Source organism: Natrix helvetica (assembly GCF_964273705.1).
Source record: "Natrix helvetica genome assembly, chromosome: 1".
Classification (NCBI taxonomy): Eukaryota; Metazoa; Chordata; class Lepidosauria; order Squamata; family Natricidae; genus Natrix; species Natrix helvetica.
In genome coordinates this window covers 61,254,501-61,280,024 of record NC_138548.1, presented here as the reverse complement: position 1 = coordinate 61,280,024, position 25,524 = coordinate 61,254,501, and positions in this window count along the sequence as shown.

Here is a 25,524-nt window from a genome sequence, read left to right as displayed (position 1 = left end):
TCAGCTTATTTAACTTATTTAACTGGAAATTGTAAAAGGATGTCAGGTGAAAACATTTAAATCATCATCAAGATAATATGTACAAATGAGGGCAAGCTTTGGGGTGTTCGTGGGTGTTATCACAATAGCCACATGGTCTAACATCTATGTCAAGACATTCTGAGTCCAGCTGCTGACTACAGCTAAGATGATGCTAGTGTTACAACTTGGATTTGCTCATCATTTGGGGAAAAAAGGAATAAAAGGAAAGAAGGAAAATATCCTGTCACCCAATAAAATAGCAGCAATTCTCTCTCTCAAACATCATCCAATTTCCTCCCACTTAAATGTCCAATATTCTGTTCCATCTTTGAGCAGATAGATGGACTGGGGTGTGAACAGTGCTTAAGAATTAGCAGTTCTATTCACCGTGTAAATGTTGGTTACTCCTTTCTAAGCTCCGGTTCTAAATAATTCTGGCACAGTAATTATAATGAACATCCTAGGTGAATATGTGGCTTTTACCAAACATGAATCATTGTTAAATGCATGTATTACAAAGCATCGTGGATTTCATGGGCATTTACATTTTGACATAAAATTCTGGAATGTGAAAATGTCAGATTTTCTCATATGTCTGAGATATCTAATTAAGTTGGAAAATTGTCCATGCAAGATCAAGGCTCACTGAAAGCCATTTTAATACATGGATGATTATTTTTCCAATGCTTTTAGCACAGTATCATTGCCTATTTGACCTGGGTCTCAATAGCTATGTGGTAGAATCTGATTTGTTGTAGAACATCATTGAGAAATGGAGAAGTTGTGAATCCTTTAAAGATACTGTATATGTGGAACAAGATAATTGTGAAGAGAAGTTTACATTGATAAGACAGACATGAAACAGGATTCAAATTAATTAATGAATGATTGCTTAAGACAGATGTCATTTACTTTTAAAGCCCCAGAGGATTCTCACTGAAATTGAATATTTGTGAAAGCATACCTGATAAAAGAATAGATTTAAGTCTTTGCCATGACATATAATTAGTCTGCTGGTCTTCATTGCTACAAGGATTATAGAATCAAAAGTCTTTGTAAGGCTAAAATGGTATATCTCCTAACTATAGAAAAAGCTTCAGCAGTCAGAAACCCACTAAAATTCTTGACAATGAAACCACTGCCCCTCCCTCCTCAAAATAATCTATTTGGCTTCTGAAAGTAACTTTCCTCCAACTCAGGCTGTATCTAACTCAGCATGGTTTATTCTGACTGGCAGTGTCTTATCAGAATGTCAGGCAGAAAATTTTGCCATCATCTGATGCTAAAACATGAACCCTGCAAAACAGAGCATGCCCTCTCTTATTCTGCTATGGGATTTTCCATCTAGTAATTATAGTGGACATTGAGAGGGCCTTAAAACCAATGTGATGGGTCAGCAGGTGGGCCTAATCCATCTGCATAGTGAGGTAGATATTAGTCTCATGTATGGTTTGGGAATTTATTCAGAAGTGCCTTGTTCCCCTTGAGAGTGCAAGGCTATTCCATTGCTCATTAGCCCCTTTGAAGCTTATACATGAGCCTGAAAATAAAGTTCCACTGCTTTAAGGAATCTATTAATTAAAGTTCAGACGGTCCCTTTTTCTAGGTTCTGTGGAAATCTGCCTATTTTAATGAATTATCAGAAAAGAGTTGTACTCACATTAAGTCTGAAAGAGCTCCTGAATCATGTTTGAAATATGCAGAGCTCTAGTAGATACATATTCATGTTTCATGCCGTTTTTCTCCTCCTTTCTAGTCCAAAGGGAGAGGGGAACCTCCCACTTCTTTAAAGTCACCAATTCACAGACATCCAAAGGACACAATGTCTACTTTTCTAAATGTGGCAGAATTTCTCATTTCTTTTCTAATTCGGTGGCAGAATTTAGAAGACTGGTGACATTACCTGTAAAAAAACACAAATTGATGGAATTGGATTTGGGGTGTGTGTGTGTGTTTGTGTTTTACAAAAGTATACACACAGGATTGAAACAGAGAATTCTGACTGGAGAAACAATTAGGAGGAACAGCCACCTTGGGATACAGAAGTGCTAGGACTCCTTCTGATCTACTTAATCATCCCATTCCTTGATCCAGGCTTTTAACAAGGTAGATCATATCAGATAGAGCTACCCTTGCTGGGCAAAAAAATAAATAAATCACATGACACCTAGATGGCAACAAGAGGATAGAGTTTTCTGTGTGTTCTATTGTCGTGTCAAATGGTGGTCCAGATTTCGCAACCTTGACATACTGAAAGGGAATCAACAGTTGCCGTATCAGAAAAGCAACAGGGAAGGCAACGAGACCAATTGAAGGCAGAATCTGTCACATCCTCTCCACTGCTGCTCCCATCTTGGTCATTGCTAACTAGATGGCAAAAGTCTTGATCAGGAGAAAGGTGAGAGATTCTGCAAGACTGAGATGAGCACACACCTATGTAGAGAGGATAGTCCTGGGCCCTGAAGAATTCTCCATGTAATTCCACTCTAGAGAAGAACCGACTAGTTAAATTTGGATCATTTTTCTCTCTCGGGTATTTTCCAGAATACTTGAGGGAGTATATTATTTTTCCAGAATTGAATTGCTTCTTCTATTACTGTAGTCAACAACTGAGCAGAAGGAGGAGGATACTGCCATCAGTTCATAGCCATGGTCAGATCACTTAACCAATTTCTCATTTAGCAACATAGATGTTGGGCTCAATTGTGGTTGTAAGTTGAGGACTACCTGTATTTCTTCCTCTTCCTATTTTTCTATAACAACCACCCTGTGAAGTAGGTTGGGCTGAAAGAGTAACTGCTCAAGAGCACCCAGTTGGCTTTCATGCCTTAAAGCAGGATTAGACTTCACACTCTCCTGGCATCTAGCCTCTAACCCTGAGCAAACTGAATTTTAGTCTTTCTTCTTAGACTTTTAAGCAGTCTACATCTATTCTTTTCTTCAGTGGCTGCTTCTTCATCACAATTCATATAGTAACTTCTGAGCTGATTGGTGGAACAGTTGGATTTCTGCTGTTTACTGGCTCTTCACATAGAACTATGCTTGCTCTATTCTCTTTAGGATCTTATCATTATCTGTAAACTTTACTTTTTGATACCTTAACATTATGTTTCAGAATAGTGTGATTTTAGAATTCACATTCTGATCTGCCAATGTTGCTAGTAATTTTTGGAACAATCCCAGAATTCTGTCCATGCAAAATATGTTTGCAAAGAATGTTTGTAAGGGCATTGGGGAAGGGACACAGAGATGGGGCATTTTCAACAGGGTCTTCTATGAAATTTAAGAATTGCATCTTTATTCTTGAGATTTATGAAACTGTTAAAAACATGGGTCTTTTAAAAGCATATGGGATTGTGGAATCAGCTGTTGAATTTTAGACAATTGGTTTTTCTGTTAAAATAGTATGGAATTTTGAATGGATAAAGATAAGATAGCAAGAGCCAGTTTGGTGTAGTTAGTTAAGCATCAGGCTAGAGACCAGGAGATTATGAGTTCTAGTCCCACCTTAGACACAAGGTCACATGAGGAACTTTGGGCCAGTCCCTCTCTTAGTCAGGAAGCAAGCAATGATAAATGATTTATGAAAAACTTGTCAAGAAAACTGCAGAGACTAGACTAGGCACTCTCCAGATGTGAACTTGATGCACATGTGGATTTGTGCACACACACACACACACACACACACACACATGCTCACACAGACATGAACACAAAGATATGACATTTATATTATTGCAAAGTGGTTATTTGATTTTTACATGTTAATTAATATGCTTACATTTATATGCCTGATACTTTGCTATAAGCTACTAAGAGTCATCCTAAATGAACTGGCACAAAAGTACTTGAAATAAATAAAAAGGTGAAATACAGTTAAAACAAGGAAACAGAACTACAGTTCTACTAAAATCAGTGAATCTGCTCGCGTAAGTTGGTAAAATTTTTAAAAACTGGGATGCTATTACTAAATATGCAGCTATTTAATACCAAACTGTTAGTCGTTCTAATATGGTAGATTGGATGTGCTAAGAATTAATGATTCCAATTACCTGTCAAGCTACTAGAGAGCAGCATTAAAATTATCTCCACTATGACTGTTTTGGTATTTGAACTATGAGTCCCGTAGGGGATGAGTAGCATATGCAGTTACCATGGAGGCTGCTGTGATAGATTATGTTTCAATAAAGAAAAACATTCCTGTTTTAGAGTTGGGTAAGACCATTTCTAAAGAATAACACTTCCTTAATCACATATTTTGATGAAGGGGAATATGCACATGTGAATCAGCACTGCTCATTTCCTTTTAGGAGAACTGACATCTTAAACTGCACGAGACAATGAATCACCTTGTCAAATAAAGCACAAAATGGAAAAACCTGCTACCCAACTCATCTGATATAATGACATTTGCAACAACATGTTTGAGGCGATAAAACAACAATAATGATTATATTTTCTTTAGACTTTTATTGTACTCTGAAGGTTTTATATAATCATACACTTTCTCTTCATGGAAACATTACAGTCTGGCATTTTTCTGGCATTTTAAAACTCCCTGTGAACATGTAACATTATTATTCAAATTAGGTGGACTAATTTTATTTGGTGCTTTTTCTTAGACTTAGAGAACCCTTTCTAACAAGTGACTTCCAAATAGATAGGGACTATTGTTTCTAAAATTTGGGAATTCCCAACCAAGTTGATCTTTATCTCTGTTAGCTGGCTACTTTGGGAGATGTAATACTACCTGTAGAGAGCTTTAAGAACGTATTTTCCAATATACCTCATTTTCCTTGATGGTAAGAAATTCAAAACTGTTGTACATTTACACTTGATGAAGAACCACGAAAGTATACCCTGATATTGTTCCAAAAAAACAGTGTCTAAAAATATTACATGTATATTATTACACATACAATATTACATATACATAAAATTCCTTCTCTTACTTGCTCCATGTTTCTGATGAAATAGAATGAGGTCTATGAAAGATTATGCTACAATAAATCTGTTCTTTAGAGTAGGGCATGAGACTTTTCTGTTTTAAAATCAAATTAGAATATTTTGTGCAGCATTCAAGTCCTTTTGGTTTCAAGAGAATGTCTGTTAATTTCCTCTTAAATGTCTACCTTTGAACTTAGTGATTTCTATGTAAATTTGATAGAAGAACTTCTATAATAGGAGATTCATTTTCTGTGGGCTGGTCTTTATGTATTCAAAAAAGAGATAATGGAGATATCAGCAATTCTGGGAAAATAAAACTGTAAGAATGCAAACTTAGGGTAGAAAAATGTAAGGAAAGAGCTGGCATTACTCAGCAATGATTGATCCTATGCAGAGGATCTAGACCAGTGGTTCTCAACCTTCCCAATGCTGCGGCCCTTTAGTACAGTTCCTCATGTTGTGATGACCCCCAACCATAAAATTGGTGTCTCTGTTCCTAAGACCATCGAAAATATGTGTGTTCCAATGGTTTTAGGTGAAAGGGTCGTTCGACCCCCAAAGGGGTCCCTACCCACAGGTTGAGAACCACTGATCTAGACCATGGGTGTCAAACTCAATTGTGTCATGTGATGTATTGTTACTTTTTTGCCTTTGCAGAGCTAGGGTGGGCACGGCCTGTACGTGAGGCATCCATCCCATGGCCTGCCACTTTGACAGGTCTGATCTAGACCATTACACAAGGAAGACAAAAGTGAAAAAGTGCTGGGAAAGATGCATGGAGTGAAGATCCTGGAAGTTTGCATAGCTTGCTGATTGGCTTCCTGGAGAGGAATACAAAAGAGTGCAACATTTTCTTTATAATATAATAATTCACGATTTGCAGTACACTAATCTGTTTATTTCACATTTAGGTGGGAAACTATGACATCAGCTCTGAAAATTCATGATTGGAAAAGGAGCTTCATGGTAGCCTACAACTGATATTCTGCATCAGAAAGGGCAAAAAGGAAATATCTCAAATGCATTTTTGGAAGAAGAAAAAAGACATTTCACTCATTCATTTGAAAGTGGAGAGTGACTGCTCCATCTCAGTTTTCCTCTCTCCTTCTCTTCTACCTTATTCTGCAGGAACATAATGATTTTTCAGTATTTTGCAGAGTTATTACAGATTTTTTTTTAAAAAAAATCATGTTCTTGTAAATGTTATTAGATTAGTACAGTACATTATAGTCATTGCTGAGATGGGCAACTATATACATGGTTTAAATATAAATAAATAAATGTGCAAAAGAAGAAAGTCCACTTTGAATAGTGGCAACACACTAAAACTAATTATAGTAATAAAATAAACAAAACAATAAGAAAAGGTCTATATAAATACTTTTATGAAAGTAATTCAATCACTGAGATTATCATTAAATCTGGACCACACAGCAACATTGTACCATCATCTCATTTTTAGAACACAAAGACTTAAAAAATAGATAACAAATTTATATCCCAGATTTATTCCTTAAAATTAGGAGTGGCTTTCTTTCCAGTTACATGGGGTTATCTTATTTGCTTTATCCCCCAAGTTCAATAAAGCCAAAGCTCTTCACAAGATGACACATTCTGTATTTTAGGAATAGATTTCAATGTTAGTCTGAGATCATTGTATTTTACAACAGTTATATGAAGACAATAGATTTTATCTAGATTTGGTATGTTTTTTTCTTCATATGCTACATTAGAAACAAAGATCATGCAAAATCTAATGTCTGCTGACAATAAAGAAAGGATTTTTAGAATTCCTTTTCAGTCAATCCATAAAAATGCTTGCAATTCAAATGGCGTGGAACTAATTTCTCACCTTATACAAGTTAGGACAAGCCAAACCTACCAAAAATGACTATCCTCCTCCTCCTTGGCACAGCGTTGTGGGCACAAATTGGCCTCATGGATTTCAAAACAAATGTTTGTATCATCTAAGAGCAAAGTAGGGCTCAAATTTTCTCCTGTGCTTTTTTACCTTCTTTATGCAATTTGATAGGAAAATAATAGCTTTTGATATTTTACTTCCTAAGAAGAAATGTTTCTTATTTAAATAATTGCAGTGAAGGATAGAGTTATGATCCCTGAACTGCAAGAACCTAAACAACACTTTTGCATGGCAGCAAAAGTGTCAGGATGCTTTGTACCTCTTTGCTGCTACCTAGTGGCCATCCAGATGACTGCAGCTGACTGCAGACAGTCCTAATGGAGTATTCTGGCACTGTCTTTAGATATGAGGTGCCCTTCACTGAATAAACTTATCTCCAGCCATCTGCAGTCTTTCTGACTTTCCATACTTTAATTAAATTCCAAGAGAAAATGTACGGCACCCTCTCTGGGGGCTTTTTCAAATCAGGAAATTTAAGCAACCAGGGAGATGGCAGAGTGATGGACAGATGTGTCACAGAATGCAGTAACCTTGCAACAATGGACTAAATTCAGAAACATAATCAAAAGAAGTTCTAAAGAAATTCTAAGGTATCCTGAGAATAAGGGAGGGAAACAAACGCCTTTCTCTAGGGAAGAACATTTTCAGAAAACCAGAGGACAGATTCTGGCACAACAGTTTACTGATTCCGAGTCATAATCCTCCACTTCCAGACTCTTCCTTTATAGGCATCCATATCTATCCCTGCTGTATTCAGCCAAACTCAGTATAATTTGAAGGCTGAGGCTTCTTTTTGAATATGGGGTTGCCACACGAGATTAGGCACATTTTTAGATGTATGTGCAATTTATCAGGAATGCTTTCAAAGACAAAGAATGCCTTAATTGAATGCTTGGAGCAGTGTTGATCAGGACTCAGGTGAGAGGAAAAGATTTGAATGAGAAAAGGGAAAGATGTGCGGTGATCAGTAGGATGGTGGTGGAAACAAAGAGAATAACAAAAAGATGAAAGTGCCAAGTAAACAAATAATGTTTGCAGAAAGAGTACCGAAGATGATACAACATTGTTATAGGCTGGTAAGAGACATTTCAGGTTTCATTGGCACCTGTTCCAAACGGTTATCCAGTAAAAGATAATCATGGTAAGTTGGTCCCTGACTTCTCTAAAAAATGGGATCTTTCCAGTTCTCTCACCAAGGACCTCTCCCTTTAGACCAGCTATAGGAAAATATCAAGGAAAGTATTTTGGAACTTCCTACCCAACGCCCAAAACCTAACAAAGCTATTTCCTTATGATTCATGATGATTGCACTTTATGATTATGATCATGATTTATCATTTGTTGCTTTTATGTACACTGAGAGCTTACACACCCAAGACAAATTCCTTGTGTATCCAATCACACATGGCCAATAAAGAATTCTATAAAGAATTCTATTCCATTCTAAAGCACATGAAGTAGCTAACTATGCATGTGGGGATAGTTCTAATATAAACATAGCCAAATCTCTCTCTCCCTCCCTCCTTTCTCTCCTGTCTATCTTGTATTTAAAGGAGAGTACTGGGAAATAGTAACTGCAGTATACAATATGTGCAAAGGCAAAAATATCATATGAAGAATTCCAAATAAAATCAATACAACTACTGTGAAATTGCTACTAATTTCCTTCTTGAATAAGCTTTGGTGTCTAGATAAGGTTATTACAGGGAATATGACTGAAGGGTCATCTGGACATGCTGCTCTGATGTATGTAAGTGTTCTGACCTAGGCTTCCTACGAACATGAAGCAAACTCATTGTTCCGATACAAACGCCTTTTATTAATTTACTGTGAACTCTGCTCATTCACATCCAGCAAAGTCTTTCACGGGAGGATTTATAGTAACAGACTTTATCTGGCTTAGAGGGCTGATAGGCTGATATCTGCAGAACTTGGCAAGGAGTCTTGGAGAGTCACAAACCAATTAAGCGAACTAATTGTCTCCTGAAAACTCCAGTCTCCTTTCGCTCCTCTTTTATTTCCTCTCCAAGGGGCTATTCATCATCTGTGGCCTTACTTCCAAGTTGACCCCTCTTCTTTAGCTGTTCCCTTTATCTGGCAACTCTGCTCATGTGGGCACTGGGAACAGGCTCCAGCTGTTTGTCTGCCTCAGTGATGTCTGACTCTGAAGGCAGCTGATAACTGGCATATGGCTCTGGCCCCCTCTTTGCCTCCAACACAGAGCCTCATCAGAGCCTTCCCCAGACTCCAGGACTGACCCATGTTCTTCCCCAACCTCCTCATTGGCCGAATCTACTCCCAGCTCTGCTGGCCACTGGTGGGCCACAACAGTAAGTGGCTTTTCCTCCTTTTCTTTTCCCTGTTTTTACAAAATGCTGGAAATAACTGAAAGTTATGGTTCTGTTGCATTGCCCAATTAAGAAGACGTGCTCCATCAATGATGTCTTCTCAGTGCTAAACTCACCTTTTTGAAGATTCTTGATGAAATTGTAAAGGCATAGGCTGTTTTTCATCAATTTTGCTTTGTACTATATAAATATGATTAGATGAGAGAGATCTTTTGGGAAACAAAAACTTGAATTGTTTCTTAATATGGGGTCAACCTATCCGATCTTCTATATGGCCCTGAGATGTTGTATAGGTTTTTTTACAGGGAGAATAGGGTAAGAAAAAGAATGGTAGGTAGACGGAATGAGAAAGATGACAAGTGATGATGATAAGGAGGACAACTGATAAACAAAATTAAGAAAATGGCTGGTTTCTTTGGAATATCTTACAAATTCTTCCCTGCATAATTCAAAGCAAAAGAATATTACACTGTTCCATAGAAATTATTTAGGAATAAATATTTTGATCTTGTTACATCTACAAATCAATTAACACTTATGAATATAGGTTCAACATTTCATAGGTTGTACCCTGTTTTCCTGAAAATAAGACCTCCCTGGATAATATGTCCAATTGGGCTTTTAAGCTCATGTGCTAAAATAAGCCCTTCCCCAAAATAAGCCCTCCCTGAAAAAATGAGTCCTGCTCCCAAAATAAGCCCTCCCCGAAAAATATTGCAACACAGCAGCAGACATGAGGTGATCACACTCACCACCTCCTGCACCTCAAAAATAATAAGACCTCCCTGAAAATAAGGCCAAATGCTTATTGGGGGGGGGGGTTCAAAAGAAAATAAGACCCTGTCTTATTTTCAGGAAAACACGGTACCTCCATGTATTCAGGACTTTCCAGTTTGGTCTTGAGATTAAAGTACAGGCTAGAAAGCAGGAAGCTGTAAGTCAGGGGTGTCCAAACTTGGGAACTTTAAGACTTGTGGACTTCAACTCCCAGAATTCCCCAGCCAGCATGACTGGCTGGGGAATTCTGGGAGTTGAAGTCCACAAGTCTTAAAGTTCCCAAGTTTGGACACCCCTGCTGTAAGTTCTACTCCTACCTTAGTCATGAAAGCCAACTGGGTAACCTTGGGCCAGTCATTGTCTCTTAGTCCAGCTCACCTCACAGGGTTGTTGTTGTGGGGAAAATAGGAATAGGAAGGTGTGCTGGATTTGTTTGCTGCCATGAATTATTTAGAAAGGTAATAAAAGTGGCAAATAAATAAATACAATAAAAAAATTGAACAAATTATTATGTGTTGAGAGCTAACTAACTTTAAACTACTGTTTAAACAAATCAAAATGGAAAACATGAGAAAACAGTTGGCAAATAAACAAAGAGAAACATGTCAGAAGAAATAGGATACTAAAAATTCATCCCCACAATAGCACCTAAGCAATCTAAACCATCATAAAGTAATATTCTAGCGAAGAATCAGAGTGTAAAGAGAATGAGATTCAAAATGGCAATGTGCAAATCTTAAGGTTATGGATTTCATGGAATAAATCATTATATCTGCACTGGAAATGTGAAACCTCGAGCTTAGAAATTGATAGAAAAGGTGCTATTTTAAATTTTTATCTAGTCAGGATAGTTATCTTCTATTAGCATGTCATTTCAGTCCAAACATTGTGATATGTACTGTACCTTAGAAGGTGAGTAGAGATCATTTTGTTACCTAGCAGCACAATTAGTGGTAGAGTTCATCATCTGTCAACAGTCCTTGATTAGTTAATACCTAGGCAGCATTTTGAATATGAGTCTAGGTACTTAAGTATTGAATTCTGGTAGCAAAAGCTTTGTAAGACTTTGATTTTGATGAAAGATAAACATATAGACCAAATCAAAGTATGATGATACAAACATAATTTTTATCAAATTTATACTTCATACAACAATAAGAAGAAACACAGAAATTCAAATCTAAATATATTTACTCCCATATAGTAGAATGTAGTGGAACTTGCTTTCAGTAAACATAGACTTTATACTATCATCGTGGCTGTTTAGTTACAAATTATGAAACATCTTTCCTTTAAGCCATGAAGTGATTAAAATGCAGTATTGCAGAGTGATTCTGCCCTTAGCCAGGAGTTCAATCCTGATGGGGCTCGACGTTGCCTCCGCCTTCCATCCTACCGAGGTCAGTAAAATGAGGGCCCAGATTGTTGGGCACAACATCTTGACAAGGTAAACCACCCAGAGAGTACCATAAAGAACTATGAGGTGGTATATAAGTGAAACTGCTATTACTACTTAAGCATTATTATTTTAAAAAACAACTTATGATATAATGAATATTTTACCTTAAACTCAATAAACTGAAGACTCATTAAACTTGCTCGTGTTCATTTTGATACAGCCCTCAAAATTAAGGTGTTTAGAGGTCCAGCTTTATGCTATTTTGGCCATTCTCAAGGATCTAACTTACTGAATTTCATCAATCATTACTTTTCGCATACTATGATCTCAAACGTAACTTTGTGCCACACAAAACAAATTATTTGTATTTTTTTCAGAAGTTATCTCTCAATCTAATTAAAGTAAATTAGCTTTTCAGATTTTAAAGACAGTCATGAAATTCTTATGGATGTATTATTTGTTTTTTTAAAATTATTTTAGTTGCAGAGGGGTCAGCAAATATGCATGGGCACCTTGTCTTCCCCTGTAGAATCCTCTCTCCAAGAGACTGCAAGCTCACTGGCTTCTACAGTTTAATTACATCTCAAGCAAAAACACCAAGCATGACTTCCTCTCAGTGTCCTCTTCCAGATTATGCAACATGGAGTATCCATGGAAGCTGCAGAGTGATGGAAAGACATACAGTTATAAATAAAAATCATCAATTGCCTCTTCAATCATCTCAGTCAATTGCAATGAACTTTCCCTAGTATTTTATCTTTTATCATAATCTCTCCAAAAGCCAGTTTAAAAATACCCCTTTCTTACATCATTTTATAATCCATAATATATAATGTATAATTTTAGGAGGAGCCTTCTATTTTACCACCTCTAACTGTATTCAACAGCATGGTATCAGCAGTAGAGTCCTTCAGGTTTTGGAATTCTATAATCTCCAACAGAGAGGTAAGACTGCAAAAGAAACAATTGCAACCCGCCTCTCTTCCATAGAAGACCTGTATCTTGCATGGGTCAGAAGGAGGGCTGAGAAGATATCTGCTGACCCATCGCATCCTGAACATAAACTGTTTCAACTCCTCCCCTCAGGATGGTGGCAGTGTAGGCCAAAACAACTAGACACAGGGGCGGTTTTTTCCCTTGTGCTATCACTCTATTGAATACCTAATTCTCTCAATGCTGCCCAATACTGCTGTAGTGTGACTGTGGTATTGTTATTTATTCTTATTATCTTCTTAGTCCATCTTTTATTGATATTATAATTGTTATTATTCTATTGCTTTGTATGTACACTCAGTGGTTCTGTACTGGAGACAAATTCCTTGTGTGTCTGATCACACTTGGCCAAATAAAGTATTCAATTCGATTCAAGGTGCTCAGAGTCATACTGGGGTTAGGTAGTCTTAAATCTAATCATTCAATCAATCAATCAATCAATCAATCATGCATTTAAAGTCTATGCTATAAGAATTAGAACTAGCAAGCAAATAGGCAAGCACAATGCTAAGCAAGTAGATTCTGTGGGCTCTTGGTGCACTCTCAGTTTGGTTGTTTTCTTGCAGACATTTACTTGCAGACATTACTAAACTAGGTAACATCTTCAGCATACAAGAGGGGTGTCAAACTCATGTCATCATGGCCATCACGTGATGTCACATAACGTATAGTGACTTTTTCCCCTTTGCTAAACCGGGCATGGGCGTGGCCAGAGTTTGATAAATCCGGCCCATGGGCAGCGAGTTTGACAGCCCTGGCATACAACAACCAAACTCAGAGACCACCAAGGACCCCACAATTCAACCAAGCTACAAATATTCTCTTCTATGAGTAAATCCTGCAACAAACTGGAATACATTCTAAGAATAACAACATTCAAAGGATATGTAGTAAAGCTAGAAATGTGGAATACTCAAGGTACCTTTAACTTTAGAGTCTTGGATATTTAGCTTCATTTTCAAGCAACAACGTATTTCAGAATTAATCTTGTAAAACAAACTGAACTGTTCTAACATCAGCAGGAACTACATTTGTATTATGTCACTCACCTTAAAATAGAAATGAGTGTATTGTCCCAATTGGAATGATGTCAGATAAACAATAAATTCTGCAAAGGTGAGTAATTAAAGAGCAGCTCTTGGTAACTCTGTTTAAACGACAAAGGCTAGCAGGATTTGCTTTCCTAAGGATACTGAATAGTTCAAACCCGCATCTTGCAAAAAAAAAAAAAAAAAAACCCCAAAAAAAAAAACCTGCAGTCTCTAAAATATTCTCACACAGGTTTCCATGCACCAAACTTTATTCAAATAATAAGAAAAGTCCTGGATTTCAACACCAGGGATTTTAAAACTCCATTAACAGATTGTTAGTTTGCTTTGATATTGCAAAACTGTCTCCAAAGGTGTGCTTCATCTGTAGCTTAAGCAGCTAGTTTAAGTGCCATTTCATTACACTTTAGTGTGAACATATAAAAAAACCCAAGGTAGAGTTAAATCAGAGAAGCCGACATTATTCTAAAGGCAAAACCAAAGTTTCAGCCAATACTGTATACACATTCTCCAGGGGATTTAACTTAATTGCTAGTTAATAATCTTTGGTGGCCAAGGACTGTGTGGGATATATGAGTAAGACTTAGACCTTTTGAAATTTATGGGGTTAAACTAAAATTGACTTACTAAGCTTATTGGAAGCTTAATACAAAAGTGCGCGCACACTGAACTGGCAGTAATGCCAGCAGCAACCCACCCCTGATGTGAATTTTAATCATGTGACCATGGGGAATGTTATGACAGTCATAAGTGTGAAAAATGGTCATAAGTCATTTTTTCAGTGCTGTTGAACTGTCACTAAATGAACTGTTGTAACACCAGGACTACATACACTTACACAAACACATATGTATACATACATTCTTACAAATACAGTATACACACACACACACACACACACACACACACACACACACTCCATGACCAACCTTCAAGTTCAGGGATTGGCCAGAGAAAAGGGTTGTGCCAGTTTCTAATTTTTGCGGGGAAACTGTTCCTCAACCTTATTCCAGCACTGTATTCTACCGCACCACAGGGAGGTCAAAAGTGCACAATTCTGTTAGCACCAAAGATTAAGCTTAACCACATTCCAAGACCAATGATTGTCGAACAGCTCCATTTGCAAGACAAGTGTGTCCTTTGCAGAGCAAGACACATGAAAGAGATTATTTCCAAGGGTAACATTTGTTCTTCCTTTTTGACCTCTCTCAAGATTTGCAAGAAAAGCAGTACAGATAATTCTGCAACAAAGAGGGCTTGCAAAGAAAGGAATTCCCCTACAGTCTTTTCTCTACTATTACACTTCTAGTTATTTAGGATTGGCCTTCTCATTTCCTGCCTTCCACCTTTCTAAAATTTGTTAATTATAATTTTGCTTTTTAAAACCATTTTGAGGAACTCATAATATGTTCCAAAATTGTTTATACTTGCTTTAGTTGTTTTCATTTTTTAAAGAAAATAAAAGAAAGATTAGAAACTCAAGCATAAGCACTTGATCCTGCACTTGTGGGAATACACTTGGAAGAGGAGGAGAAAGGAGAAGGAGGAGGAAGAAGAGGAAAAGGAAGAAGAAGATTAAAAACACAAGCATATTGTCATTGCCCCAACTGCCATTGCCAATAGTTGCATAACTTTATCTGTCAATCATCAGCAATATGCTTTGCATATAAATAATTGGTCTAATCTAAGTCAGTTGTGCCTTGCCCGAGATCCATAGCTTCAAAAAGAGATGCCAAGCCTACCATTATTTGTATTTATCACAGTCAATGGAATGCTTTGAGATGCAGAGGCACAAGTGATGAAGCTCTTATTATTATGGATAGGTGTCCTATGGTAGCTCTCTTCAGTTGATCCACACATGATGGACCCACTCCTTCTTTCTGTAATGCAAATTGTTATACTTTTACTTTTACTTCTACTTTTACTTATTTAATGGTAGCATCAATTCAAACTATCATATTAGGAGCCATGGTGGCACAGTGGTTAGAATGCAGTATTGCAGGCTAATTCAGCTCACTGCCAGGAATTCGATCCTGACCGGCTCAAGGTTGACTTAGCCTTTCATCTTTCCAAGGTTGGTAAAATGAGGACCCAGATTATTGGGGAAAATAGGTGAATCTGTAAAATACTTATAGAGTGCTGTAAAGCACTATGAAGTGCTAGTCTAAGTGATATTGCTATATATATTATAGCTGAGTAATGGTCTGACAAAATAGTGGATAGGTTTTATATAAACTATCATTACTTAATCAAAATCTTGCAGGATAAATTAAATTACAATCCTTCCATTTAAAATTGAATAGGATTACAGATTGGAGATACACACACACACACATACATACATACATATATACACACACATACGTACATATACATACATATACACACATATATCAATCTTCCCTAGGCTAATATCCTTTGGGTGTGTTGAGCCACATTTCCCAAAGGAATCAAAATTGAAAGCTGCCATAGTTTCCAGAGAAAAGAAAAACTACCACTGATTGGCCTAACCAATCAAATCAATCAGAATTCAAGATGGAAAAGGAAAATCTAATGAACATAATAGATGACTTTATATAACTTGAAACAAATTTCCAGTAAATTATCATAATTGCATTGATTTAGGAAATATTCCAATGGTTATTTTGGTTAGGGCTTTAATGTATGCTTCACCCACAGCTGGAACTGTTGTGCAATATATACAAAAGTTCTCTTTTTAAACATTACCTCAAGCTAGGTGGCCAGTCTCCCCAATGATTGGGTGCCTCAGAGGATATATTATTGAATCCAAGCAGATTAATACCTTATGCTTATTCCCATGGCTAATGTAAAATTTTGCAGCTGGAATAAGACATTTATTCCCAAAGTCTTACATGAGATGAAAAATGCTGCTGCAAGCACTAGAAATTAAATAGGTTCAAGTGACCTTCTTGAAAATGAAATTTAAAAATGATGTTCTCAAACCCTGTGCAAGTTGGGTGAGACAAGGATATAGGCTTATGGGCAAAAGTCTACTCAAAACATTTTTGCCATTTTGTGTATCTTTAACTACGTTTCTAAGGGTAATCACACATGGAAAGTTAATTAATATAGATGTCCATCAACTCTCATGCTGAATTTTTCACAAAGATTACTAATCTTTTACTTCACAAACCTATTATTCACTATCTGTTTAATTAGATAGGAACACAAAATTCAACATTTGGTTGAGAAAACACTAGTAAGTAAAAGCCTATTGGCCTTCTTGACAGAACATCTTTGAGGAAAAAAAAATATCCTCAAACAAAATTGACAGACTTGAAAATAAATCTGTATTACGCTAGGATAAAAATGACTGAAGTTTTTAACAATTGAATGCAAGCTGTTTTCACATTTCATCAATATTGTTAGGACCTTGGGGAATCCTGTCAAATTTTTAAAGGACAAAATAATGATCGCTCCTACAATTCAACATTTAATTAGGTCAACCCATGTATAGGCCTGTTAAAGAAAGGATTTCTACCGGCTAAAGAAGAGGCCAAAAACAAGTACTAAAGGAAATGCAACTCAGGTGAGATTAAAATAATTCTAGATGTGCTGCCTTAATTTTAAAAGACCAAGAATGAAAAAAAGTGTCCTGAATAATGCTTTTGAATTAAAGAACAATTTACTATTTTAAATCTAATTTTAATTATTTAACGAATAATAGTATCCTTTAACCAATTCAAAAGGTTAATGTTTAGATATTAATATGTTTTGTTACTATATTCAATTAATTTATTAGTTTTACGTTTTTTGTATTTTTATAATTTTAGATAGATAGACGGGGGGGAGGGGGAGGAAGGGATGGGCAGACAGATAAGAATAAGCTTCTTATAAATGAATAAGACAATTCCACAGTTTGCTTTGCCACATGCCTGCTCTTCCCCACTAAATTCTATGGTTATTAATATGCTTAAATTGAATTAGATTTGGGGGGGGTAGGTAAGTGTTCTCTTCCCCCCAATGCATTATACTTATACAATTGTTGTGCAAAGGAACACTGGAAGAACAAAGGAACATCTCTGGAAGAGACACAACAATGGAGGGAAACATGGAAATTAAACCTCAGAAAAAGTTGAAGAAGTTAGCTATGTTTGGATTAGAGAAGAAAACATTGAAAACCAAGACACAATCATTTTGACATAGGGGAAGTACAGTTATAGAGGGGATGGAATAAATTCATGTTCTGTTGTTTCAAAGGTAGTGAAATTTTCAGGAACTTATCCAAGCATTAGGAAAAACACCCTGATATATGGACTTTTTCTAAAATAAACAGGATGCCCTAGAAGGTAAGGGACTTTTCTTACAGGTTTTTAAACAGATGTTGCGTCTCACATCAGGCATGCGATTTTTTGGCACTGGAAGAAGACCCTATTATTCTATTATTTCTGTTTATCAGAGTCTGTTTTGGGTACAATCCAGTCAGTACTTATCACCTGAGTTTGCTACCTCAGATTTCATTTTAAAATTATTTTTTGGGAAGCTGCCTTTAGACCCACTGGGATGAATGACCTAGTTCTTGATATCTGAGGGTTAAAGTGGCTCTTTTTTCACCCTTTTTCTAATATAAATGTAAAAGCTTGATTGGTATGGATGCCCATTTGCATTACAAATGCCTCTCCTCTGTTTTTGTGAAAGCATTAATTATCAAATATTTATATAAATTGTAAAAGGGAGACACAAAGGCAATTTATGCTTTAGGAACAGAACTGCAAAACAACAACAATCCTGAGTAGCCTAAATCAGGTTTCATAATGGAAACATCGCTATTAAGACATTATTTAGATTCCAAAATCACAGTCTTGCATTTTTGATAACTCTGTCAGCTTCATTCAGTAGTAAAGATGGACAGTCTTACCACCTCTTTGCTGTTAAGAGAAGCCTACAGACAACCATGTTCCAAGCAAATAACTAATTAGCATATTAAATGGTTGTGGGATGACAGTAAATTTCTCAGTAGGTGATTGTACTACTGGGGTTGTCATGCATAACCAGTCTGCAATACAACAGGACATATGGCTAATGTAATTCCCACATATTGTCTTTTCCCAGGGGATGAGCTCAACACCTCTGCAAACAACTTGAATTATTTATCCAAACTCTGCTTACAACCAATTTAAGCAGAAAAGCTCAGTTTTGCCCCTTTAAAGTCAACAAGTAAAGGTTGAATGTCATGAACATTCCAAATACTGTAATTGAAAATATGTAACAGTCGCAGTAATAGGACTGGGGCATATACTGTGTATACTGAAAATGGAGCTGTTGTTCACCAGAGGCTTTGATTTAGAAACTACGTCCAGGTTCCTTAGATAAAGCCACACCCAAGCTGACACTGAATTAATCAAAAGTTTTTCCTCTCTCTTCCTCTCTATTGCTATTGCTTTTTACCAAGCTCAGAGGAGGATTTATTTTATTTTTCATTTTATTCCTTAAATTTCTCTGCTGCCCATCTCATTGTTACAATAACTCTTTTTAAAAAAATCAGTAGTTGGGATTGGAATAAGCAGAGTAAGAGACTGCGTATTTCACATGCCCCTATGTTTTATAGACACACAAACACGGGGGAGGGGAGAGAGGGGTGGAGGGAGAGAGAGGGGGGAGAGAGAATACTGTTTAAACATTGAGCTGCTAAGAAAGATTGTTATCCCCAAAAGCTACATCCGTATATAAACTCTAAAAAGATTTGGAATGACAAGCTTGCTTTGTTTTAATATAGAAAGCATTCTATAGTATTAGGCTTAATACATAGGACTTTATCGGAATAAGGATGCTTCAGAAATCCACCTGCACTTTTCTTTGCAAATGACTTAACAGAATCATGATATTTTGCTCTGTGTGGCAAGAAACAGATGAGGAGCAGAGAGAGATTTGTATGCATATAGAGAGAGGCTCTATTCCAAGGGTAAAGAGGTAGATTGATGAGGTTCTTCATTTATCACTTCTCATACAAAGAAGAAAATGTGTTCCTCCAAGAGAATCCAATTGCAATATTTAGGAGAAGGTAATTAATTTTGAGAACTCAGTTCCATTTGAGCCTTTCTTGTTCTCCTTTTTTTTTAAAGTCTGCTTTCAATCAGACTACAATTTGTATTTACTGAAGTATGGGGAAATTATATGCCCATTAAAAGTGACTTATAAATCAGTTGCATAATTTATACAGTGTTGTACATTTCTAAGGACTGGGAAATTGTTTTGGAGAAAAACAGAAGCTGGTTTCCTATAACCATCTGCAAAATGAAAGCTGCTAAGTCAAAATCTCACCCCGGGTAGCTCTAATCATGTGTGAGGTTGGTCATACGTGCTTCTTGCCACACAATGAAATGAGCATAATCACAACACGTTTCAGGGAAAAATAGAGTCTGCCACAGAAACATGGCTACCTTTGTTGCTCTCTATAAATTCACCACTTGGGGTTCTAGACTAATGCAAAATTTGGGACACAGTGGATGAAACAAAGAGTAAATCACCTATTAAGTGTAACTATTCAGGTTCAACTGCCCTTCTCTGTAGACTGTCATTGCTTACATGATGAGCCAAGGATACAAGCTGATATTAAATCTGATATAAAATTTATTACTGGTAGAAACAACTACAACTAATGGATATGATCGCCACTACCTATGAGTCTTCTGATAGATAACAGCATGGATATTATTATATTGGTTCATAAGAATGTGAAATAAAACTGACTTCCATTGTGTCTCCTATCCCTTTGCAAGGGACAATTATGACAGGCATGGTCATAGCTGATTTAATTACAACAAGGTGATTTATATAGACATATTTTTGAACTCCCACATCAAAAGGAAATAATAGCAGGTAATCAATATTTGCTGGTACCTACTAGAATTGAACCAAATAAATCTCCAAACCTCAGAGGCAATCTATTCATACTCATCAGTATCACAGCCACTATGCTATTTTCAATGCCTTGACAATGTGAGGATTGTGTTCCCTTGTTCTGTTGTCCATACAGAAAAGGACAAATAGCAATGATCATGGAGATTTCAGAAGAAATCAAAAGTACTGATACATTTGTTGCATTCATGCCCCCAAATAGGGAGTTGTGTACATTACAAAGCTAGTTGTGCACATAAACTATACAGTTAGGGGCAGTCAAGCAAAACACAGGTTATGTAGACAGTAAACACAAGGTCAATAAAAATGGACTCAAATGTCTATACACCAATGCACAGAGTATGAGGAATAAACAGGGCGAATTAGAAATTCAAGTAAAAGAGGCCAGATACAATATTGTTGCCATTACAGAAACTTGGTGGGATGAAACCGACAAATGGAACATATAGCTAGAAGGATTTAAATTATTTAAACGAAATAGACCAAATAAAAGAGGAGGTGGAGTTGCACTATATATAAGAAATAATTACCTCTCTACAGAAATAGAGCACAACAACGATGAGAACTATCTTGAATACATTTGGGTCAATATTAAAGGTTGGGGGGGAAATGACATTGCCATAGGTCTATACTACAGGCCACCCAACCAAGCAGAGGAAGTAGATGAACTTTTTGCTAGTCAGCTAACTAAGGTATGTAGGAAGCACACCACAATAGTAGTGGGGGATTTTAACTACCCTGACATCAACTGGAAAACAAACTCTGCACCAAGTGGAAGTTCCAACAGGTTCCTAACAAACCTAGCAGACAACTTTGTTTCCCAAAAGTACAGAAGGGAACAAGGGGATATTGGACTTAATTCTCACTAACAGAGAGGAAATGATAGAAGGTGTTGAAGCCACAGAAACCCTGGCGGCAAGTGACCATGCAATATTGGGATTCAACATTATGCAAACACAAGTAGTAGAACAAAGTGAAACTAGAGTCTTGGACTTTAAGAGAGCTAATTTCAATAAACTTAGAGAGAGCTTGGGAAAAACTCCATGGATGAGAATCCTCAAGGGGAAAACAACTCAAGAAGATTGGGAAATTTTGAAAAATGAGATTACAAAAGCCCAGTCTAGCACAATAACAATGAAGAAGAAAAATAACAGCTCCAAAAAGAAACCAGCATGGCTGCATAAAGAACTCTCTGACAAATTGAAAGACAAAAAAGATAAGTATAAAAATGGAAAGGGGGGGACATAACTAAGGCAGAATATCAGCAAACAGCCCGAGCATGTAAAGATGAAGTGAGGAAAGCTAAGGCTCACAATGAAGAAAGGCTTGCCACAAAAGTAAAAAATAACCAAAAAGCTTCTTCCAACGTTAAAAACAAGAAAAAAGTTAAGAAAACAATTGGTCCATTGCTGGGAGAAAGTGGCAAGAAGGTGACAAGCCACAGGAAGAAAGCACAACTATTTAACTCATGTTTTGCATCTGTCTTTACACAAAGGGATAAAACAGTCCAACCTATCAAAAACAGCACCGCAAAAACCAGATTAGGAACACAAGTTGAAATAGAGAAGAAAATGGTAAGTGAGCACCTGTCTACCCTAGACGAGTTCAAATCACCAGGACCGGATGGATTACACCCCAGGGTTCCCTGAAGGAACTGGCAGGCGAGATTTCAGAACCACTGAACTATATCTTTCAGAGATGCTGGAGCACCGGGGAACTACCAGAGGACTGGAAAAGAGCTGATGTGGTTCCATCTTCAAAAAAGGGGGAAAAAACAGATCCAGGAAACTACAGACCTATCAGCCTGACCTCAATAACAGGAAAGATTCTGGAAAGATAATCAAGCAACGAATTAGCGAACACCTAGAAGCAAACAAAGTAATAGCCAAAGGCCAACATGGGTTGGTCAAAAACAGATCATGCCAGACTAATCTTATTGCATTCTTTGATAATGTGACAAAATTAGTGGACCAGAGGAATGCCATCGATATAGTTTACTTAGACTTCAGTAAGGCATTTGATAAGGTAGACCATAACCTAATACTAGATAAAGTAGAAAAATGTGGGTTAGACAGCATCACCACCAGATGGATTCGTAACTGGCTGACCAACCACACTCAACGTGTAGTCCTCAATGGAACTGCATCTTCATGGAGGGAAGTATGTAGCGGAGTACCCCAAGGCTCTGTTTTAGGCCCAGTAGTCTTCAACATCTTCATCAATGATTTGGATGAGGGAATAAATGGGGAACTCATCAAATTTGCAGATGACATCAAGCTGGCAGGAATAGCCAACACTCCAGAAGATAGGCTAAAGATACAGAAGGATCTTGACAAACTTGAACATTGGGCACTATCTAATAAAATGAAATTCAATGGTGAAAAGAGTAAGGTTCTACATTTAGGCAAGAAAAATGAAATGCACAGGTACAGTATAGGTGGTACGTTGCTTAACAGTAGTGAAAGGGATCTTGGAGTCCTAGTGGACAACCATTTAAATATGAGCCAGCAGTGTGCAGCAGCTGCCAAAAAAGCCAACACAGTTCTAGGCTGCATAAACAGAGGGATAGAATCAAGAATATGTGAATTGTTAATACCACTTTATAATGCCTTGGTAAGGCCACACTTGGAATACGACATTCGGTTTTGGTCACCACGACGTAGAAAAGATGTGGAAACTCTAGAACGAGTGCAGAGAAGAGCAACAAAGATGATTAGGGGACTGGAGACTAAAACATATGAAGAACGATTGCAGGAACTGGGTATGTCTAGTTTAATAGAAAGAAGGACTAGGAGAGACATGATAGCAGTGTTCCAATATCTCAGGGGTTGCCACAAAGAAGAGGGAGTCAAACTATTTTCCAAGGCGCCTGAGGGTAGAACAAGAAGCAATGGGTGGAAACTAATCAAGGAGAGAAGCAACTTAGAACTGAGGAGAAATTTCCTGACAGTTAGAACAATTAATCAGTGGAACAGCTTGCCTCCAGAAGTTGTGAATGGAAGTCTTTAAGAAGATGTTGGATAGCCATTTGTCTGAAACAGTATAGGGTTTCCTGCCTAGGCAGGGGGTTGGACTAGAAGACTTCCAAGGTCCCTTCCAACTCTGCTATTGTATTAGTTAGTGAACAAGGTTGTTAAATTAGCAGTTTGTTTCAGAGCAAATCTAATTTCTGTAGCACAAGAACAGATGTGAATTCTTGGTGCTTCTTAGCTGCATTAAAGTCTTCTTGGTACAAGCCACCTGACTATGACCAACTAAGGAAGATTCTGGGCATGATGACATGATCTAAAGTTTTTCACATCTGAATGATGAGAAGCAACCAAATTGTATGTCTGCTTCCTTTTCTCCTACAAAAGCATCAAACTATATTCTGCCTCCTGGTGACTACAGAAGAAAAGCATTTGGTTTCTGGTTTTCTGCCAACCAATCAGTAGAATTAAAGTCATTTGCCACAGTATGAAACTCTGGTAAATCAACTTCTCCAAGACCTAAAAAAAATCTTAAGTTTTATATATTTGCATGATGGATGGGCATTTTGTGCTCAAAATTAGAAGAGTATGTCCTTTTCCTACGGCGTTTGTAGAATTGCAATGAGTCATATAAGGATTGAGGAACAGCTACATGAATAGAAACTGATGTTATCAGGTAAAGTTCAGAGCTATCTCATCTGCCATATTTTATGTAGTGCAATGTATGGACAACTTCAGCTGTCTGGCTCATAAAACAAATAAAGAACATGTTACAGTGGATGAAGGTTACAGAACAGCTGGAATTAAGGAAGAAAATACAGCAGGATATTGCCACATCTAAGAGTGTCTTCAATAGAGTTCCCCAGTTTCATCCAGTGCTGTACAAATGACACATTCCATCCTTTTTCAAAGCAGTCCTATATGTGCCAGTCCTCCTGTATTTGTTCTGGAGGATCCTGCAATCCTCTAAGGCAGATTAAGAGAAGAATGGAAGGAGGCTGAAGGGGAACTGGGAATCCATTTGATTCAGGAAAAAAATGGTAACCATGATTTAGTTATACATGCTGGAAGATAATTGGGTAAATACAGGTGAAACTCGAAAAATTAGAATATCGTGCAAAAGTTCATTTATTTCAGTAAAGTAACTTAAAAGGTGAAACTAATATATGAGATAGACTCATTACATACAAAGCAAGATAGTTCAAGTCGGGATTTATCATAATTGTGATGATTATGGCTTACAGCTCATGAAAACCCCAAATCCACAATCTCAGAAAATTAGAATATTACATGCAATCAATAAAACAAGGATTGTACATAGAACAATATCGGACCTCTGAAAAGTATAAGCATGCATATGTACTCAGTACTTGGTTTGGGCCCCTTTTGCAGCAATTACTGCCTCAATGTGGTGTGGCATGGAAGCTATCAGCCTGTGGAACTGCTGAGGTGTTATAGAAGACCAGGATGCTTCAATAGCAGCCTCAGCTCTTCTGCATTGTTCGGTCTCATGTCTCTTATCTTTCTCTTGGCAATGCTCCATAGATTCTCTATGGGGTTCAGGTCAGGTGAGTTTGCTGGCCAATCAAGCACAGTAATCCCACGGTCATTGAACCAGGTTTTAGTGCTTTTGGCAGTGTGGACAGGTACCAAGTCCTGCTGGAAAATGAAGTCAACATCCCCATAAAGCTCGTCTGCGGAAGGAAGCTTGAAGTGCTCCAAAATCTACTGGTAGATGGCTGTGTTGACCCTGGACTTAATGAAGCACAGAGACCAACACCAGCAGATGACATGGCTCTCCAAATCAACACAGACTGTGGAAACTTCACACTGGATTTCAAGCATCTTGCAATGTGTGCCTCTCCATTCTTCCTCCATACTCTGGATCCTTGGTTTCCAAATGAGATGAAAAAGTTGCTCTCATCAGAAAAGAGGACTTTGGACCACTGAGCAACAGACCAGGTCTGTTTTTCTTTAGCCCAGGTAAGACGCTTCTGACGTTGTTTGTTGTTCAGGAGCGGCTTGACAAGAGAAATATGACATTTGAAGCCCATGTCCAGGATCCATCTGTGTATGGTGGCCCTTGATGCACTGATTCCAGCCTCAGTCCACTTCTTGTGAAAGTCCCCAACACTTTTGAATGGCCTTTTCCTGACAACCCTCTCCGGGCTGTGGTCATCCTTGCTGCTTGTGCACCTTTTTCTTCCACACTTTTCCCTTC